The sequence below is a fragment of the Oryzias latipes genome, chromosome 7 (genome assembly GCF_053564925.1).
Source record: "Oryzias latipes strain Hd-rR chromosome 7, Olatipes_Hd-rR_3.1".
In the NCBI taxonomy this organism is placed as follows: domain Eukaryota; kingdom Metazoa; phylum Chordata; class Actinopteri; order Beloniformes; family Adrianichthyidae; genus Oryzias; species Oryzias latipes.
Window position 1 is genome coordinate 15,249,748 of NC_136243.1, and position 18,876 is coordinate 15,268,623.

The 18,876-nt window shown below is 41.4% G+C and overlaps 1 protein-coding gene across 7 annotated transcripts in view; it reads right to left on the bottom strand.

The window, feature by feature from the left end:
- The window catches only part of camta1a (calmodulin binding transcription activator 1a), a 357,406-nt gene that overhangs the window by 40,610 nt on the left and 297,920 nt on the right, over positions 1-18,876 (bottom strand). The gene's annotated exons all lie outside the window — the stretch shown is intronic.

Consider the following 18,876-nt stretch of genomic DNA (forward strand, 5'->3'; position numbering starts at 1 on the left):
CATGTGCGTGACTGCAGTAGGAAGCTTCATCAGTGCTAAGTGGCAAATAAATCAAGGTGCTGCTACTGTAGACCTGTGCTCCCTCTCAATGTGAACCATTAATCTGAGAGTGCACCCCCCCTCCCAATCTTCACTACTTCCTTACATCAAACAGGGGTGTAGCTTTCAAGTATGCAGATCCGCAAATGCTACAATAAACATCACAGATCTACAAAACAACCGTCTCTGCGTCATCACTGTCAGGCGTTCTCAGGAAGACAGATGACCTCAACCACAAACTTTAGATGGACATTGCAGTAACTTTATCTCATTGCTTTCCTGTCAGCGACACAGACATTAGATGACTGACGCCTTGTTTAGATGGAGAAGGCAGAGGCAGTTTGTGTTGCCCCCAGATGGCATCACCAGCTGTGTCAATAGCCAAGAGATGCCCTCAATCTTTACTTGGAATGAGAGCACTGAATGTAGACAGCTTCATTCAATTATGAGCGCACATGAATGCATGGAGATGCGCGAGTGCAGGTGGGAGTGAGAACGCGCAGACACATGCACAAAAACAGATTGAGGAAGGACAAACTCATTAGCATAGTGTTAACAGACAGAGCATATAGTTGCGAGACACACAATGGCTCACAGGGAACACTTGTGCATGTAGGTATGAACACTCCTCCATTCAACTCCCACTGGTTTCGCTAACTTTTTACACACACTTGAACGCTTGGTGTAAATACATGTGGCAATCCTGAAGTTTTTCCTAGAAAAGGAATTTTTGTGTGTGTGTGTGTCACCGTGTTCCACAATTGGAAATCTGTTACGTGTTGTCAACAGAGGAGGGAGCTAGAGGCAAACAACGACCAGAACTTTTCACTCTCCTTCCCCAGTCCTGTTTTAATTCCTTTTCTCCTTCTACTTTACAACATATTTAACAGTTTTCTCCCAGCTCAGGCTTACCTCCACTCAGAGAGGCAAAACAACACAATGAAAATGTAAAGCGCCACATAAATCTATCAGGATGGTAATTTAATTTAATTTCCTGCTGGCTGCTTTCTTTTTCCACTGTGTAATATCAGGAGTTTGTTCAGAGAAGAGGGAAAAGGCTGAGGGGGAACTTTTTGCCTGGATGGTCTTTTTCAGAGAAAATGAGATCTCATTAACTTATTGATTAATTGTGTAATGTAGTCTTTTGGTTGTTTTTTCTCTCATTTCCCATGCGGGTCTCAGGGCAGCCTTCCAGCCTCATTTCCACTTTGCTGGGGAGGACTGGGATAGAAATTTGAGGTGTGCAATGATTTCAGAGGCTTCCCGTTTTTATTTCGGATTCCACAAATCACACCTATCTAAACAGCGCTGCTCTGAAAATATCAAGTAATTGTAAAATTAGAGAGAGGCAAAACAGATGTGCCTGATGAAGTTGCAAAATCTGATTGATAAAAAATAATTTCATTGTTTTTGACCATATCTTCACATTCCTCCAAGTACCAACAATTCCTGGACATTTCTGACTGTTTGCATGAATTTTGCTTGTTTCTAGATTCACATGGACATGCGTGCCAACTATTCACATGTATTAGAGAATGAATTATCAAGCAGGCTTGTCTCTTGCCAATGTTTTGATGTTGCTGTGTTGTGTTAATGTTTGCTGCGCCTCCCTTGAACAGATGGATGGATGTTGAGCTAATTACTAGCAGAGTCTTGGGGAGTCAGCCATGGGGGCGGAAGGCTTGCTGAGTGGGTGGTCTAGCGCCATGATGCCCCTCTGTTCACCCTTCTTGCTTACAAATACTACCAAATTCACAAACATACATGGCATGTGGGCACATGTGAGATATCGCGCATTCGGAAATTCAGTTTGTTGCAAAATGCACAAGACCTCTAGGACAAAGCTGGTGTGGGAACGCTTTGCACGTTTGAACACACAGGCATATGCAAGACATCGCCATCGCAACCGAAGGATAAAGGTGCTGTTGTAGCCTGGCAACAGGTTTTTCTGGCACCCACGCATTTTAAGGCAGCCCATGCTCCTACGATCTCTCAGTGACTGCCTGGCTCGTCCTGAAGTCATAACACCCTGTTCTACTCCTAAAGACGAGGAGGGAGAGGAAGACGAAACAATGGCTAATGAAGCTAAAGACAAGGACTCGTCAGATTTTGGTAGGGATGGATACAGTGACCTTCTACTTCATGTTGAATATGTGACAGTGAGCCCACGTGCTGAGCTGAAAAGATATGACTAAATGAGACTTCAGCAGGAACCACAGCAATCGGAAAGATCTACTATAAGAGCTTTGCCAGTGTGTGCATACCCTCATTAAGTCTCTGTGACCCTGCCAAAAATCTGCCACTCCCCTCTTTCATGTTACTGTTACCCCAACAGCCAACCACAGCTCATTAATGATATGGAAAGCAAACCAGAAATCGGTAAAAAAAAAAAAAAAAAAAAAGCAGAAATATGGAGATGTACACTCAGTCGTTCAGGCAGCTTTGCTCTGTGGTTTCACTCGAACCGGCCTCGTAACTTGTGCGCAGAAGTGATAAGAACACCATTAACATGAAAGGATCTTAATTGAGAGGGGATGCCACTTCAAACATGGATGAGCCAGAGCGTGTAGGGGGAAACCTTGTTCCACAGTGATAAAAAGGAAAACATTTTGTAGAGGGTTGGCTTCAAATCTCTTCAGTACAGAGCAGACATGGTCTCAGGTATGAGCAAAGGCTGACTTTCCACCTCAATTCTAACAAAGGAATGGGAAAAATCATAAAAGCAGGGAAGAAATAAAACAGTTCTTCATAGTAGAATTGAACAAGCAGGCTTTGGGGACATTCATATCAATGAAAAATATGATGAAAGTTGGAGCAGACAATTGTTTGGTTGCAAACATTTGCGGTAAGTCGTAAATGAAGAGGGTGATGAATGTAAGGCGGTGTATGTTTTTGTTTGTCTTTCAGTCTGCCCACATTCAAATATAAATAGCCTGTGAATGAGCGTCAAGAGGCAGATTTTTGCACGTTAGTTTCTGTACCTTCATCAGTATGCACGCACAATGGGTGCAATGAGCTGTGAGTCTGAGTGCACCGGCTGCATATTCATGTTGGTTTAGTGAGGAACGCATATTACATTTCACTCTGTGCATCTTTTTGCATGTCTCTGTGGTTTTATCTTCATATGAAAGCACCTTTGCATTGGATCTATGGGTTGCACATCTTGTACACACTGAAAAGGTTGCACGGGTGATTAAAGCCTTGCGCACGTGGGTTTGCGGGGGCAGGTGCCCTGGCAGTGGCACTGTGATGGATAGCATGGCGTGCCAGTCATTAGGCAGCCTCCTGGCCTCTGGCACTGAGGTTGCACTCTTAAACACTGCCCTCCCTCGCCTGTCCCCAAACACCACTGCTTATTTCAAGGTCAACTGCCTCTGTGGTGCTGCAAGTTCACCTCCGCGAGTCACAAGACTTCTTGCTTTGTTTGGAACCTTTATCACTCACTGCCAAAGGGTGTGTTTCAGAACGTGGGGGTGGTTGGCTGGTGCCTTGCCTCGTGCCGGCACACAGAAGCACACGCAGTGCATGAGCACACAGCCTCACATACACTGAGGTAAAAAAAATCTCAAACCAGCCTTGAAAAAACAACAAAAACCCACAACTCCAATTGAAGAGGAAGAGCAAACCCCTGTTTGATCCTGCTTCTCTCCGGGAAGTCTGTGACAAGCTCCTTATTTAAATGTTCCCAGTTTAAAAAAACATCCTAATTTGGGTGTCTGGAGTCAATACTTAACTTAACTGATAGACTTTATAGTCTGCTGCTGCACCCTGTTCTCCTCCAATGCAATACAGTTTTTATGCTAAGCAAAAAAAGTTTACCTGGGGCGGGTGTCAATCCAATACTGAGAGGCAATTAGGTGTAATGTGACCAAAGCAAAATAAAAAACAATATCCTATTTTAAGACAACACATGACAGGCTTATTCTTGCAGGCAGTAGTTTATCTATTGTATTTTTTAAGTCTTTTCCTGTTTGAACAATTTTAACATACTAATAAGTTAAAATAATGTGCAATACCTCTGACAAGTACACAGCAGTCTGAGGAGAAATTAGCCTGATGGAAGTAATCGTTTTTCTTTTCTTATTAGTTTTACAGGAGATCGTTGCAATTTCTTCATTAAAGTTAACAACACAATGTTTTTTTTTTTTATCAATGTGTGCTGTTTAAAGCACACCCGTCTGATCTACTTAATTAGAGCTTTAACAGTATTCACCTCCCCGTCTGTAGTTACACCTGCTGAGCTCTTTAAGAGCTATGAGTTAAGTAACTCCTAGCGCTTGCACTAATGTTGACAGTTTTATAGATGGAAGGTTGGGCTAAAGCAATAATACTGCAACTTTGAATTGTTTTTGATGCAGTGCATGATTAAGCCGATATCAGGTTCTATAATTTGACCAGTTAGGTGTTGCTGACCCACAGGTAAAGCTACTGGGAGTTTTGTAGTGATATTCTCCACTCAGTGATGAAAAGACTGAACTTTTTGACTCTGAACTTTTTTCCCCCCACATGATATGTTCTACCTTGTATTCAGCTTTTCAAACAGTCTTGTACACAGTCTATAGTGGTGCTCGCTTGAATGATGTCTTGACTTCTAAGATTTTCACCACCCACAGCCTGTGCTTCCTCCCACCATGTTTTCACAATATGTTTACTTCAAGTGATAAAACTAATTTAGCTGCAACAATTGCGGTGCATTTTTTCTTATTATGGTTCGCGTGACCTGGTTTCTCATACTACAGTATCTAAGCATCTCCTCTTACAGGAACTAAGACTTTAGTAAAGCTGTAGCACTTTTCTCACATCTATACCGTGTGTGTGTGAGAACATAAATGTGTGACACGTCATGGCCTTTTTATATTCTTAATGTGACAACTGTAGACCTTTATATTGCAGAAAATGGTGCATTACGATATGTCACAGCCCTAGAGGTAGTTTGTGAAGAATTTTCTTTTAATCTGTATCACCTAAACTGTTTCCATCCAAGAGCTGTATGAAGGATGGAAAACAAGAGCCACAACCAGAGATTCTGATTCAGGGAAGATTCTTACTCCACCTCTTTACCTCCACTACCTCGTGTTGAGGCTGTGAAATATGAAAGGCATAACTCGGAACTTTTGAGGAACAGGAAGAGGCCAGCATGTTTGAGCTTGTTTCAGAGGAAGCCAGGGGCTGAGGCCTGTGATGTTTAATTCAGTAGCACATAATCACTCCGATGGAGTTGAGAGTGAGGCTTTAAATAACTCAGCTTAGAGGGGCAGAACTGCTTCACTCTGTGTGGGGGAATGCAAGTCAACGTGTATGTGTGAGAGCATGTGCTGTACGAGCTGTGTGTGTGACTGTGTTAATATATGAGTGCGTTTTGCAATTCTACATGTCTGAGAGTTAGCATGAGAGAGTGCTTCACTATTTTTGAGCATGGCTCCTCCCAACTTTGAAATGTATTTGTGCGGTTCACCACTTTTAAAGGTGGAGTTCATCTGTTGCTGTGCCAAGCGTCTGCATGCATTACATTGCAAGTGCAAAAGGCCAGTATTCAGTGCCTGAATATGGAGGAGCATTTTGGATGCCAAGCAGGCAGGCAGGCAGTAAGTCAGGCGGTAAGCCGGGCAGTCAAGCGTTGAAGGCCCTTTAGCTGCCACAAGTCAACTCACAGTTTACAGCCTACTTATTCATCCTAAGGCCCTTACAGAGTACACTACCCTCTCCATTACTTGTGGTGGTCCCAAGTGAGAGGCCCGGCTGCCCGGAGGGGTTGAGAAAGGGACATCAGGAGCTCATATGGCTGCCATAATGACCTCAACAGCGCCAGTGGCACTGATCCTGATACTCACCGGCCATGCAGGTGACCCAGAGTCACAGATGAGTAGGAAGAAGAAAAGGAAGTTACTGAGCTCTTTCAAATGCAGGAAGGATTCATTTCTCTGCTGTCCATTCATGTTTTTTTCTCTGGTTTTGTTTTGTTTTCGCCTCACGATAACCTTCCAACCTCTGGCTCTCCCTGAGTCTTTTCCAAATGCTTGTTCTCTCATTTTCATCTCTTTCTCTTGGGGCACAGTGCAATTCTTTTGGATGAAGAACCACAGCTAATGCCATCTCTTTCATCTCTCCATCTTCTGTTCTTGTTCCCTTTCATACCAGTGCAGATTCTAATTTGTTTATGTGTGTTGTCTTTGTCCGTGTGCCAACGGACAAGGCAAAATATTTATGTGGCTCTGTCCGTGTGCCTGTGAGTGAATCAGGACTTCACAGGGGCATCCAGGAGAGTGAGATGTGATGGTGCATTTTTAAACAGGGACTTACAGGGAGGACTGAAGTGTGTCCAGCTGCAAGACAGGCTAACCTGGCTGCTCTCTTTCTCTCCAAAAGCTCATCAACAATGGACAACACTAGTTATCAACACCACCCACAACAGCATTTGAGGCTGGAAGAGACAGCTCATCCTTTCACTTTCTGTTAGAACATACATAGAGATCAATATTCACTAAAATGCTTTAAAAACGTCTTACAAATAATTAAACTAAGTCATAAAAACTGGTCTGCTGCGATTATTTGTTCCGTCAAATCTGCTTAGAAGCTTGTAATTATTACAAGTTTGAATAATGGAGCAGACCCTGAACTCAGCTTGGCAAGACCTCTCTGTGAAGAAACACACCAGCTCTGACACACACTCCATATAAATGGGTAATCAAACGTCTGCCCCCAGGGGAAAAAAAAGCTCAAACGGTTTCTTAGCAACCAATAGTGTATATTGGTTCCACATGAAAAATGGAAAAAAAAGGCTGCAGCTGCAAGTGAGAAAGAATTAAAGAATGAGGTTGAGATAAACAGCACATATTAGAAAGAGATATAAGGGTTCATGGGGTGAAGTACAGAGTGGTCAAAGATAAGAGGCTGTTTTATTTGGATATGAAAAGAGACAGAGGGAAAAAAGCGCCATCAAAGGTCTGCCAATCTGATCGACAAACAGCATTTCCCTTGCCTCCCCACAGGGGCAGTGTTGACTGTGAGTTAATCTGAGGTCCATGGACAGTTGAGATCATGGGAACGAGCTGTCAAATCAAGGCTTAGACAGGGATCATCACAGGAATAAATAATTAGCTACACACTGCTACAAACATGTGACACAGGAGGGAAGGGGGCTACATGGGGCTCCAGAAAAACGGTGTTCTTCAAATTACATTAGTTTAAAAAGCAAAGCACAGAGGTGTGAGCTGTTGAAATGATGGAAAAAGTAATGAGTCCTATAAAAATCTGAAAAGAAGTGAAACATGATGTTTTTATCTTACAGAAACTTATGACCAATGCTAAACAGACAAGTCAAGACAAGTCTCCCTTAAAATGATCTAACAAAAAGAAAGAGTTGCATTTTATTTGTTTATCTGCGTGTAAAATGCAAAGAGCGTGTAATAGTTGCTGTGTGCGTCTCCAAGATAGTAGTGTGCCAGTGCATATGTGCTCGCCGCTTTTTGTAGAATTTGCAGTAAGGAGCCACAGCGAGGCGTCCTATCGGCAGCCGGCAGCTGCCACAAGGAGGCTTCCAAATAGCAAGTGCAAGGCCGTGACAGAGGGAAAGCAACATCAGCCTTCTGGTTGTGTAACAGGAAATTAATTGAGACTATCAATATGGTATTAATCATTAAAACACAGGTGCTGACACAGCGCTTTGCTGATTGCTCCACTGGTGGAAACCAGCACATACACAAAGAGTAAAAGTTTAAACTGCTGGTTTGTAAAGAATGCAGATGAAAGGATGGTGGAACAAAGTGCAAAAGTAAATCCAGCTATTTAAATGCATTAAGGTGGGTAGTTTTACAAGTACCTACTTTTTGAGCTGCCTATGAAAGTGCCTAAATCGTGAGGGTAATTGAAAGGACATTCAAATCTCAAATTGCCAAATTATCTCCATTGGAGGCCATGGTTCTTATAACACCTAATCATTTGTGAGGCAAAACACAGCAAGGACGGGTGTTAATCAACCAGAGGAGAGCCTAATACACAAACACTGTCTCCAAATTGTTGTTGGTGTCTTGGTGAAGGCTTCCCATGAATAATATATCACAATCATCAGTGAAGACAAAGCAGAACCACCTAGTGATATAATACAAAATATTAAAAAAAGAAAAAAAATGATGCATATATGTATATAGATATATATATGTATATATATATCTATATATCTATATATAGATATATATAGATATATAAAGATGTTTGATTGTCTATCAATGGTTTAACAGCTGTGAAAGATGTTGGTGTTTATGATTATTTTTTTTGACTAAGTTGAGTCCAGCATCAACTAATTGCTCTTGGCATATTATGCCGAACTGGCTCTCTGAATCTGCTGGTGTCAAGGTAGAGCTTATGAAATGTTTATGATTCTAGAGCTGTAGATAAGACGGAGATTGATCTGGATCAAAAGGCAAATAAGATTGCCAAAGCTCAGAGTCAGCTGAAAAACAGAGGGGAGGGGAAAAATAGACTTTAAGAAGAAGATGCATTAACACTGCTCTGGCCCTGGGAGAGCATAAAGTAATAAGTACTTCCTCTAAACACCACACTGGAAATGCTATACTAATACACAACCACCACTGGCAGCTGATACAGTAGTTGTGTAACTTTAATTAATTACAGTTTTAGAAATTTTTATATCAATGCTTGTTTTAAATAAAATGTGTTTTTTAAAACATTTCCTCACAACTGAATTGTAGACAAACACCAACAAATGATGTCTGGTTCAGAAAAGTGAACGATTATTATGTGTACGTCGAGGATGAAAGAATCTCTATGAAATTGCTTTAATTTGACTAATGTAATGACATAATTGGGCAGATCAGAAAACGTTGAACTGCATTTAACATTTGTTAAACACAAATGGGTAATTTGCTTTTGTGAGCAGTGTTGTGCTGGTGTGTTGTGGTTGGGAAAACAGCATATTTCCAACATAGTAGTAGTGTCTTAGCATGCTTACTCCTGTATTATGCCTTAGTCAAATGCACTCGTACGGAGATTGATCTGTACAAAGGAGCACAGGCGTGTCTTGCAGTTTCCTTGTGGCTCATGTGGCCACCTGTGAAAATGGAACGATTGCTGTGCTTGTGGTAAGTGTATCGTGAAGAATTTGTAAGCATAATGTAAGTTTTACACACATGATGTATGGGTGTCGTTCAGTATCCTTATGCCACACTTTAGTCATTAGTAAGGTGTGCACACTGGCTCTTTACTGACTACATGCCCAAAGCACGAGGTGTGCATGTGATATGCAAGTGCATGTGGGATGCCCACACAAACTACACTTTGATTTTCTAATTTCTTCATTTCTATTAGCCAGACTGCAAGCATGAAACATGCAACAGGCACACAATTATTATTTGAACAGCACTAATGAGCTCCCTGAGCAATGGGAAGGTTTTGGGGAGGTTTTTAAAAAAAAAGAAGACGTACTATGCCTGTTTTCATCTATCTACTTACCCTAACAATCTGACACCTGCAGCATGCCCGTCAAAACAACATGCATGAACATTTTTGCCCTACAGGCTCACAGAGCGATCTGCAACTTTGATATTTTGTTGCGGTCACTTGCGTGCGGATATCCCATGTCCACCCGAAGGGCAGTTGTAATTAAGGCATTCAATTGAAAAAAAAAAAAAAACTATCAGATACAAATAAAGCAAAGTGTCAATGTTTGTCAAAAATTTTAAGTAAAACTTTAAGTGAAGGTCAGTCATTTTTTATTGGTTTCTGTGAAAACAAACAGGCTTAATTGGAGCAAACCACTCCACCACATCTGTTTTTCATTAGACCAAACTTTACTAAATACTCTGGTTTTTACTCATCTCATTTTCAGTTTGCTGAGTGCTATCACTTAGCTTTCCTGTTTAAATCTGATGGACATCTGGAGGAGCTTCAACATCTTTCTTGTGAGAAAACTAACTTCCCCTGCATTTGAGTCTTAATGCAACATAACTTAACAGTGGGCCTGACTCAGACAAAGGCCTGTTGGCCAAACTGTTGAAACCTCAGCCTTTGTTTGAGGGTATATGATGATGGTAAATGGTGTATACTTATATAGCGCTTTTCTACCTTACTCGAAGGTCCAAAGCCCTTTATAGTCACTGTCCCATTCACCCAGTCACACACTCACACACTGATGTCGGCTCCGCTGCCGAACACTGTCGCCAACCTACCACCAGAGGCAAGCTGGGGTTCAGTGTCTCGCCTAAGGACACTTCGACACATGGGTGTGCAAGGCAAGGCGGGAATCTAACCTGCAATCTTACAATCAGGGGTCGACTGCCCTACTGCTGCACCATGGCCGCCCGTGATGAGGTCTTGCATTTAGCACTGCACAAGCCAGCTGGAACTCTTATCAGCTTTCCTGCTGCTAACATTTCTGCTTTGGTTTGCCATCACTGGAGCAAAATGGGAAATGATATCATCAAATGGAGCCCCTTTTCAAAGGCCAGAGGAACTTGTATGTATGCATTAATACGTGTATGTATGTGTCTGCAACTGGGCCAGATAGATGGATGGGATCCTTTGATGATACTCCCAGTGGCCCTGGCAAGCTTACAGGAGCGGAACAAAGCAGAGACCACCAGAGACTTGGGGTCCAGGCTCCAGGGCCTGTTCTGTCCCTCCCCTTCTCAGCTTGCCTTACCCTTACCTCCTCTGATCAATACTGGTACCTAATCACTGAGGACAGTATGTTAGACTGCTCTTTCTCTCATCTCCTCTTTTAGTTTTCTTCTCCAACTCTCTAACTTGCTGCTTCTTGCAAGCATCAACTAAATGCTTGCTGTGTCCCATTTTTGCTATTCTGATTTTTGTTGAAGAGATTTATAGTAAATATTTGAACAAATAATTCAAGATAAGAGAGTATCCCAGAAAAACCAACACTGATGGAAACCATAGTAAATGATGTGCAGCATGCATGAACTTGAATAATAATCCATCTCCTCAATTTGGTGGCTTTATCCTAGTTATCTAATTGCCTGTGTGCTTTTTTTCTTAATAAACTAATGAATGCTGCTAAGCTGAGGCATGGAACAATATAGGAAGCAATAAGAAGCACTACTTTAAACTGCACACTGCATCAGAACAGCTGAATAATTTGTGAGAGAAATAATTACGGGGCAGAAGAGCAGGCATCAATCCTGGAACACCGACAGTGCCCTCACTGGAAACTACCTCACCCATAAGCCAAGGCTCCATTAGGTATTGTCTGGGGCCTGCCGGCTAATTTGTTTGCATCAATAATACATTCAAATGATTTATCTAACTTGCAAATGAGTGTTCATTTACTGGTTTGAGAGGGTAGGAGGAGAAGAGGCTGCAGGAAAGTGTGAAAGGCTGAAACAGCTGGTTGGGGATATCTGGGACAGAGTTAACGCTTTTGAAGGCTGCTGGATGGTGATCCACATTTTTTAGATTTATAATAAAATGGTTGTGTTTTACATGTAGTGTTAGTCAGACTGCATGTGAGGCAGCAAAAGGTCGCAGTGTGAGTGACCAATCCTTGCAAAGTCACGACAAATGCAGCAGAGTCCCACAATATTTTACCTGTTGAACTGTAACGTGTATTTGTGTCTGTCAGAAGAAAAAGCTGTGGCATTAGTGAGACACGGTTGGTTGCCGTTTGGGAATATTGGGACCCCCAGTGCCCTTTGATCTCTGAGCTACACTGCCTGAAGGAGGTGAAAGGCAGCGTGGAGGCGAGCGCTGAAGAGAGAGATTGGAGAGGAGGAAGGAAGCTGGCCATGTACATATGCTGCCTCTCTGTGCCAAGCCCCACTGGCTCAGGCAACCCACACATACGCTGCACTGCTGCTGCTGTTAGCACTCAGGCCCTCTCCAACACACACACACCATGGCACTACTTAGTCAAACAAAGCTGGAACGATGAATCTGGAGAGAGACCGGGTCTCCCCACTCACAGCACTGCCAGCATAGGGTGGCATAACACAGCCTGATTACACACAAACACACACATGCACATACTCAGTGGTGGCTTTCAGCTGTTTGGCCAGTGAGCCCCTATATTGTTACTCTTCTAGTGTTGCTCATTGTGAAATGCTGTTGGATGAATTGCAGTATGAATTGAGATACTTTCATTATCTCCTGATGTGCTGGTCTTCTTCACCTCCATTGAACTTAGGTAGAACCTGTGAAATAATCATTTTTTTTTGCTAGGCCCCCAAACAGACCCATGAAGAGGAAAAAAAACAAACATATATATATACGTACTTTTACAACTTTTTTTCTGAAATCCAGTAAAATGATAACACTCTAAGGGCAAAGGGTCCTTATCATTCACAGTAAAAACCATTTAGAAAGAGATCCAACAATGTTAGTTTTTTTCCACTGATTTTTTTTTGTCAATTGGGGAAAAAAAATCCTGTCTTGGTTGAAATAACAATGAGCAGAAATTGTTCAGAACTGGTGATTCTGAAAGAGAAAACATTTTTTAATCCTAACTACTCCAACTTTTTTGTATTAAGGAATAAGGCGCTGTGCATATATGTTTAATTTAGAGAAAAAGAGGTATATTGTGGATACAGGTACACTGATTTGTGTTGAACTACACACTACACTAAAAAATATAATGAGCACTGGCAGTTTAGATTTAGGTTCCTCAATTACTGCTTTTTAAAAAATTATATTATAAAGAAAAGATGCTAGATTGTTCAGTTTTATCATTAATGCTTTCTTTTGGGACTTTATATTGCTCTAACTACTACAGGGTGTTTAAAAACCCATTTTGATAAAAATAATGTTTTTGGTATTTTTTACATGGTCTTGTGGCATTTTTCTCAAAATGAAGCACTTATATATTGAAAATTAAGCTGAAAAATACAATTCTGAGTAGATATTTATGTAAATTGTTGTGAATCAGCAATAGATAGAAAAATGCCATTAATTGCGATTTTCTTTGCACCGATAATGTTAGGTTGGGGTTGTGAGAAGTTGTAGGCACGGAAAGACAAGGCGAGGCAAGATTATTTGCATAGCACATTTCTTGTACAAAGACAATTCAAAGTGTTTCACAAAAAAGCTAGGAGAGGGTGTCAACAGCTGAATATAGGGGCAGGCTTACTCTGCGACAACCATCCTGTCCATAACTCAGAGGACATAGTTACTGTCACTCTGCAGTAACTATGTCCTAAAAACGACTCAATTTTGTAATCATAAATTAAAGCATCAGTTGGAACATTTTATAATAGATCAAAAGATGACAGGAGGGAGGCTTTAATTGTGCGGAGGAGCATACACAATGTGTTAAGAAAAGACAATAGTAGCATTTGGGGTAAAGGGAGGACAAGGTCTGGATGGCCTCTGAGCTGCACTGAACAGGTCTCCCTGCTGGGATTCACAGCAAGGTCGAAAAAAGCAAGTAAACACCAACCACATCAGATCCAATTTGCTAACACAGATTCACACACAAACACACATATGTTTTTAGATCTCACAGAAACCCATATGTAATGTAATAAACCTACAGAGGAATGCAGACACACCAACACCCCTGGAACCATGACACATACCATAACAGATGCTTGTGTAACACAAAAATCTAATTCAGTGTTCATCTTGTAGTCTGGGCTTCACAAACTCAATTCCCCTCTGCCATCCAGCCACCTCGCATTTAAAGCTTTTTCCATGTGAACGAATGGGGTCAGTATCGTCACATAAACATCACCTCTCCTCCCTCCTCACTCTTCCCCTTTTTTAGTGAATGGATGCTGAGCACTGGTGCATATCTACACAGGGATGGCAAGGGCACAAGGAGAGAAAATCAATACTATATCTCACCACTAAGCACAATTCCAACCAAAAGCAGCTGGAGTTTGCAGGTTGCTCCATACACTCGACAGCTTCATCTAGCTGGCCACTGTGTCCCTGGATTGCTACACTGATGCTCTACAATGCACAACCAGCTAAGCCAGAGCCTTCTTGACACACAGGTAGACAAACTCACAGGCACAAAAAAAAGGTACACACACAGAGACAAACGGCCCACTCCCAGGGGCCAGAGAATTGCAACAGCAATGAGAAAAACCCTCACGAGGCAGGAACACTGTGACAAATATACTTTCATCTCTCACAGGAAAAGAAAGGAAAACTCCGGATCATTTAGCCCACCCTTACTGTGCCCGTGTTTGCCGGTGTGCACAGCCATTTCCAAACATAAAAATAAACACACACAGGCACACATGTTTGTACAAACACACAGGCATGTATAAAGGAAGAGCCCTGAAAGTAGCAGCTCTAAAAATAGCTTACTGAAAACAGAAGTGAGGCTATTATTATTGGACACACGTCCCGCCCGGTCCCACCAAGGAAAGGGAAGAGACTAATGATTTTCCTGGTGCAAGCAATTAAAAAGCTATTTGTCACCTGCCAAGCTGCATATGACGTTAGAAGTCTTGGCAGAAGACTGCAGAGTGACTCCACATGGCAAAAATGTACACATAGCAGAAGGGATGAGCTATAGAATGTGGCACAGGCGCTAATATAGTGCACAAGATAGGGGTAAAAAGGAGAAAGGGAAAATGAGGTAAAATGGGTGGAGACATTGAATTTTGGAGTTCGGTAGTTCGGTTAACAGCTGATTTATCTGGACAGGTTGAACTAGCCAGAGCCTCAGACAGCACATCGCCATCAGGAAGTCATGTAATATTTAAAATGCGGCCAGTGAAAGTCATTCTCCTGCTGCTGGACTACTGGCTAAAATAGAGCTGTATGTTTCCCCCTTTTTCTACACCCCACATTATCACAATAAAACCCAAAAGATAAAAAGAACAAAAACAAAAAAGACACACCTTTCACACGCTTATATCCTCCACTATGTCTGTCTGACGCCTTTTGTTGCTCCTGACTTCATTGAATTGGCTGAGGAGGTTAAAAGAACTTCAGCAGACCAGGGAAAAAGTATAATTGCACTTAATTGAAAATCATGGCTTTAATATATTTTAATAACTCCCTGTTCCTGCATTGGTATCTGTAAAATGAAGTAAACATAAACAACAACGGTGAGATGAGAAAACAGTTTAACTAAGCGTTTTTTGGCGGAAAGCCCCATGGAGAAGATGATTGTTTATTTATATATTTTCTCTTGTTTGTTGGGGCCTGTCGAACTTTCACTTCTTTTTTGCAAAATGAGAAGGTTAGGTTGCCACTCAACAAGCATTCAACCTGACTTACAAGTTTGGTAGCAAAATGTCCTCTGACGTTGATCCAGATGGCCAATATTCAGCTCTGGGGCGTTCGGGGAGAAACCAATATAAATTGGGAGGTGGTTGTAAATAATGTTAAGGCAAGCATTATGCCTGTCTTGCACAAGGCAGTCCCAGCCAGAAGCATACGCTCGGCTGCAGTTATTTATGAGGCAGCTCGTTAACGTCAGGTGATTTGCACTGCTCGTTTGCTCCTGCTCATCTCCACCAAATGATATCATCTCCTACCTCTAATCTTCTAATTTTAATCCCCATTCTCAAAGCACTCCTGCCACCTCTTGTTTTCTCCCCCTCCTGCCACTTCTTTTCTCTCCCCTTCCTGCCTGTCTGACTCCGTCCTCATTTTTTCCTCCTTCCTCCCTGCTGGGTTTCCTTGGGCGTGCTTTGAGATGGAGAGCAGACAAGGATGCCGCAGGATCAGAGCAATTCCACTGAAGGGAGTGCGGATGTTTGTGTTCTATTTGACATGGACTCACATCAAAAAAGACTAAATGAGGTCTGCTTTGACTCTAAAGACTAAGTGCCCTTCATGTCACTTTTCAATTGTCTGTTACAGAAGGGGAATAGGAGCATTACAAACAACTGCACCCACTGAAACCTGGGAGATTCAAGTGTATGCTGAGGTAATGCAAAAATAAGAGTTTGATTAGAGTGGTAAAACTCAAACTTAAAAAGAAAATACCAAAATAACAATTCTCATTACAGGGAGCCATTATACAACACAAAAATGAGATTTAACATTCTATTTCTCCATAATGAAAGACTGTTGTGGCAACTCGATTTTGCTTTCCACTCCAGCTATTAAACTGATTAGGTCTCATTGGCTTTCTTTTTATCTTCCATCTTTACACCAACAGGCCTACTTGTCCTCCTCCTGAATCCACAGAGCAACAGACCTGTTTCAAACCAGATACAGCTAACACCTTCAGAGAATTAGATTTTCACAATGAAAATTGCCAATTATAGAAATTGCAATCAGGGCGGTTGGCTTGTATGTCAATGAGTGGTTGCTGCTTTAAGGGGAATTGAGATCGATAAGTGACTCAGACAACAGGCTTCCTAACACTGAGGCTTTCATGCCAACTCTTCCCTGGTCTCCGTCTGCCACTTTCCTCCTCATCTGCTGCCCTTACCTCTGTCCTTTCTTCCACTGCCTCATTCTTCCCTGTATGACGCATCCGAGTGATTGTGTCGAGATGTCAGCCCTCATCCACGGCTAATTGGGGCTCAGAGGAGTAATCAAGGCAGGACAAATCAGACAGTTCTGGTCATTAGCTGTGACCAGTGTTCTCTGGAAAGATGGGAGATTCGTGCACACTTCTGCTATCATGCCAGAGCCTGTAAAGTGACACTGGTGACTATAGCTTGACATGAGAAGAGATTGGGTGGACTAGGCTTACTGTAAGGTGGATACATTGATTTCTTCTGCTTTCTAACACACAAACCCAGGTGGTAAACACAAATAAGGCTAGGCTGATAACACAATGCCAAGAGACCTCTTATTATCTAAGATGGGAATCAGCAAGCGACAGCTGAATAGAGAGCTTACAATGTACAACACCGAGGAAAATTTCACACATGTTGCTAAAGTTGCTGGTTTAATTCTCACGTGTTCTCAGACAGGAACCTGTGTTTTACACAATCCAATGAGATTTTCAGAAAAGCTCGACTGAGCATTTAAGAGAATGTGAAAACACAATTCCGGAAGATCACCGGTTCCGGGTTACGGGCAGGGCGCGTGGCGTGCCTCTCTGTGAATACAACTATCTTCGAATTACTTAAAAGGTTGATTTTCCCCAAAAAAGAGAGCTGACCATGCCCCCGAAGAAACCCCAAGAATACGAAGACCTCAAAAAGACTCTTGACATTATTCAAGAAACGCTGAAAAGTTTTATGGAACAATGTGTCGGCTAAGCTAACGCCACTTTGGGAAATGATGGAAGAGTTCCGTAGATTTCGGGCTCAAAACGAGCAGCGAGAAAACCGGGTCGAGATTCTGGAGAAAAGACTGGACGATGTGGAACAGCAAGTAAGGATGAATAATGTAATTCTCACTGGAGTACCGATCATCAAGCCTCAAGCGAAACTGAATGCAGGAGCAAGCACTGCTAATGCTAGCACTAGCGTAGCTAGCAGTGCTAATACGGTGATCGGGGCAGAGTCTTTGGAGCGAATTTATTCATTTCTCACATCTAAAGGGATTTCCCTGGATCTCAATACCATCGAGACCTGCCACCTGCTCCCCAGGAGAAAGGAGACGGATAAACCAGCGATCCTCATCAGGTTTGTGAATCACAAACACAAGCTAGCTTTGATGAATCAAAGGAAGAATCTGAAGGGATCTGCTGCTTATCTGAACGACCATCTGACCAGAAGGAATGCTGAAATCTCAAAACATGCACGGCTTCTCAGGAAGCGTAAGCAGATTGAGAACACTTGGGTTAAAGGCTGCAGGATTTACGTCAAACCACTCGGTCCAGAGGACCGATCCAAGGTTCTGGTTGTGAACACCATGAAGGACTTTGAGAAGTGTTTGATCACGGTCGTCTGAAACAACATGGAGTAATAAACCAAAGAGCCAAATAATTTCAAGAAATATGACACGTGGATTCATCACTTTACGTAACCTGAATAACAGCAGAGTTCTGACCTGCAGACAACTTGACCTCAACTTTCACCGTCGCTGATATCAGCTGAAGAAGGATATGGACCTGAATCTAATGTCTGCAGTCATAACATCAAAGAGAACTATTAACTCTGTTTTGAATCCAGAAGATCAGCTGTTATCAGTAAAAGAAGAAATACCAACCTTGGACAATCGCCAGTTATGGACCCTTTTTTTACTTTTCCCCTACAGCATTACTTTATTATAAAAAAAATAAAATAAAATAAAAATACAAAAAAAAAAAATTTAAACAAATAATTAATCACTTATTGAAAATTATTGAATTGATTGACTTTTAATGATATTACTTCACTTTCTCCAAAAAATTGATAAATTGATTCAAAAATCATTCCTAATGTAGCATAATTTTGCACATGTTTTTAACTTTTGATACTTGATGAAATTTTGCTATGAAAATTCCTGAAACAGTGTTGTCTACTTTACTGATATAGTATTATGTTTTATTCATATGAATGGCTTTTATAAGTAACATAATCTGCATATATTTCAGATGACTGATCTGCATTTGCCATGTTGATTTATAAAATAGTTATTTTTGACGTAATACTTAAGTAATTCATCTTTGTCATGTGCTTTATCGATATCTTATGATTTTTAATTCTGTCTGATAAAAACTGGGAACCGGATATTGATAAATCATGTAATAAAATGGTTACATAACGGGGTGGTATTATATAAGTTCGCTTCCTTCCACCCCCTTTCAAGCAATATTTATTAATATGTATAATTATCCTAAGTTTGATTAGTTACTGTATGAATGTATAACTGATGATTATATTGCTGTTGTGTATTATTTGTACTTAATTGCTTGAAATAAACCATTTCAAATCAAATCAATTCCACGTAAAATATTTGTGTCAATAACAAGATTGAAGCCACAAAATGTAAACATTTCGATGGCAACTCTTTCTGAAAGCA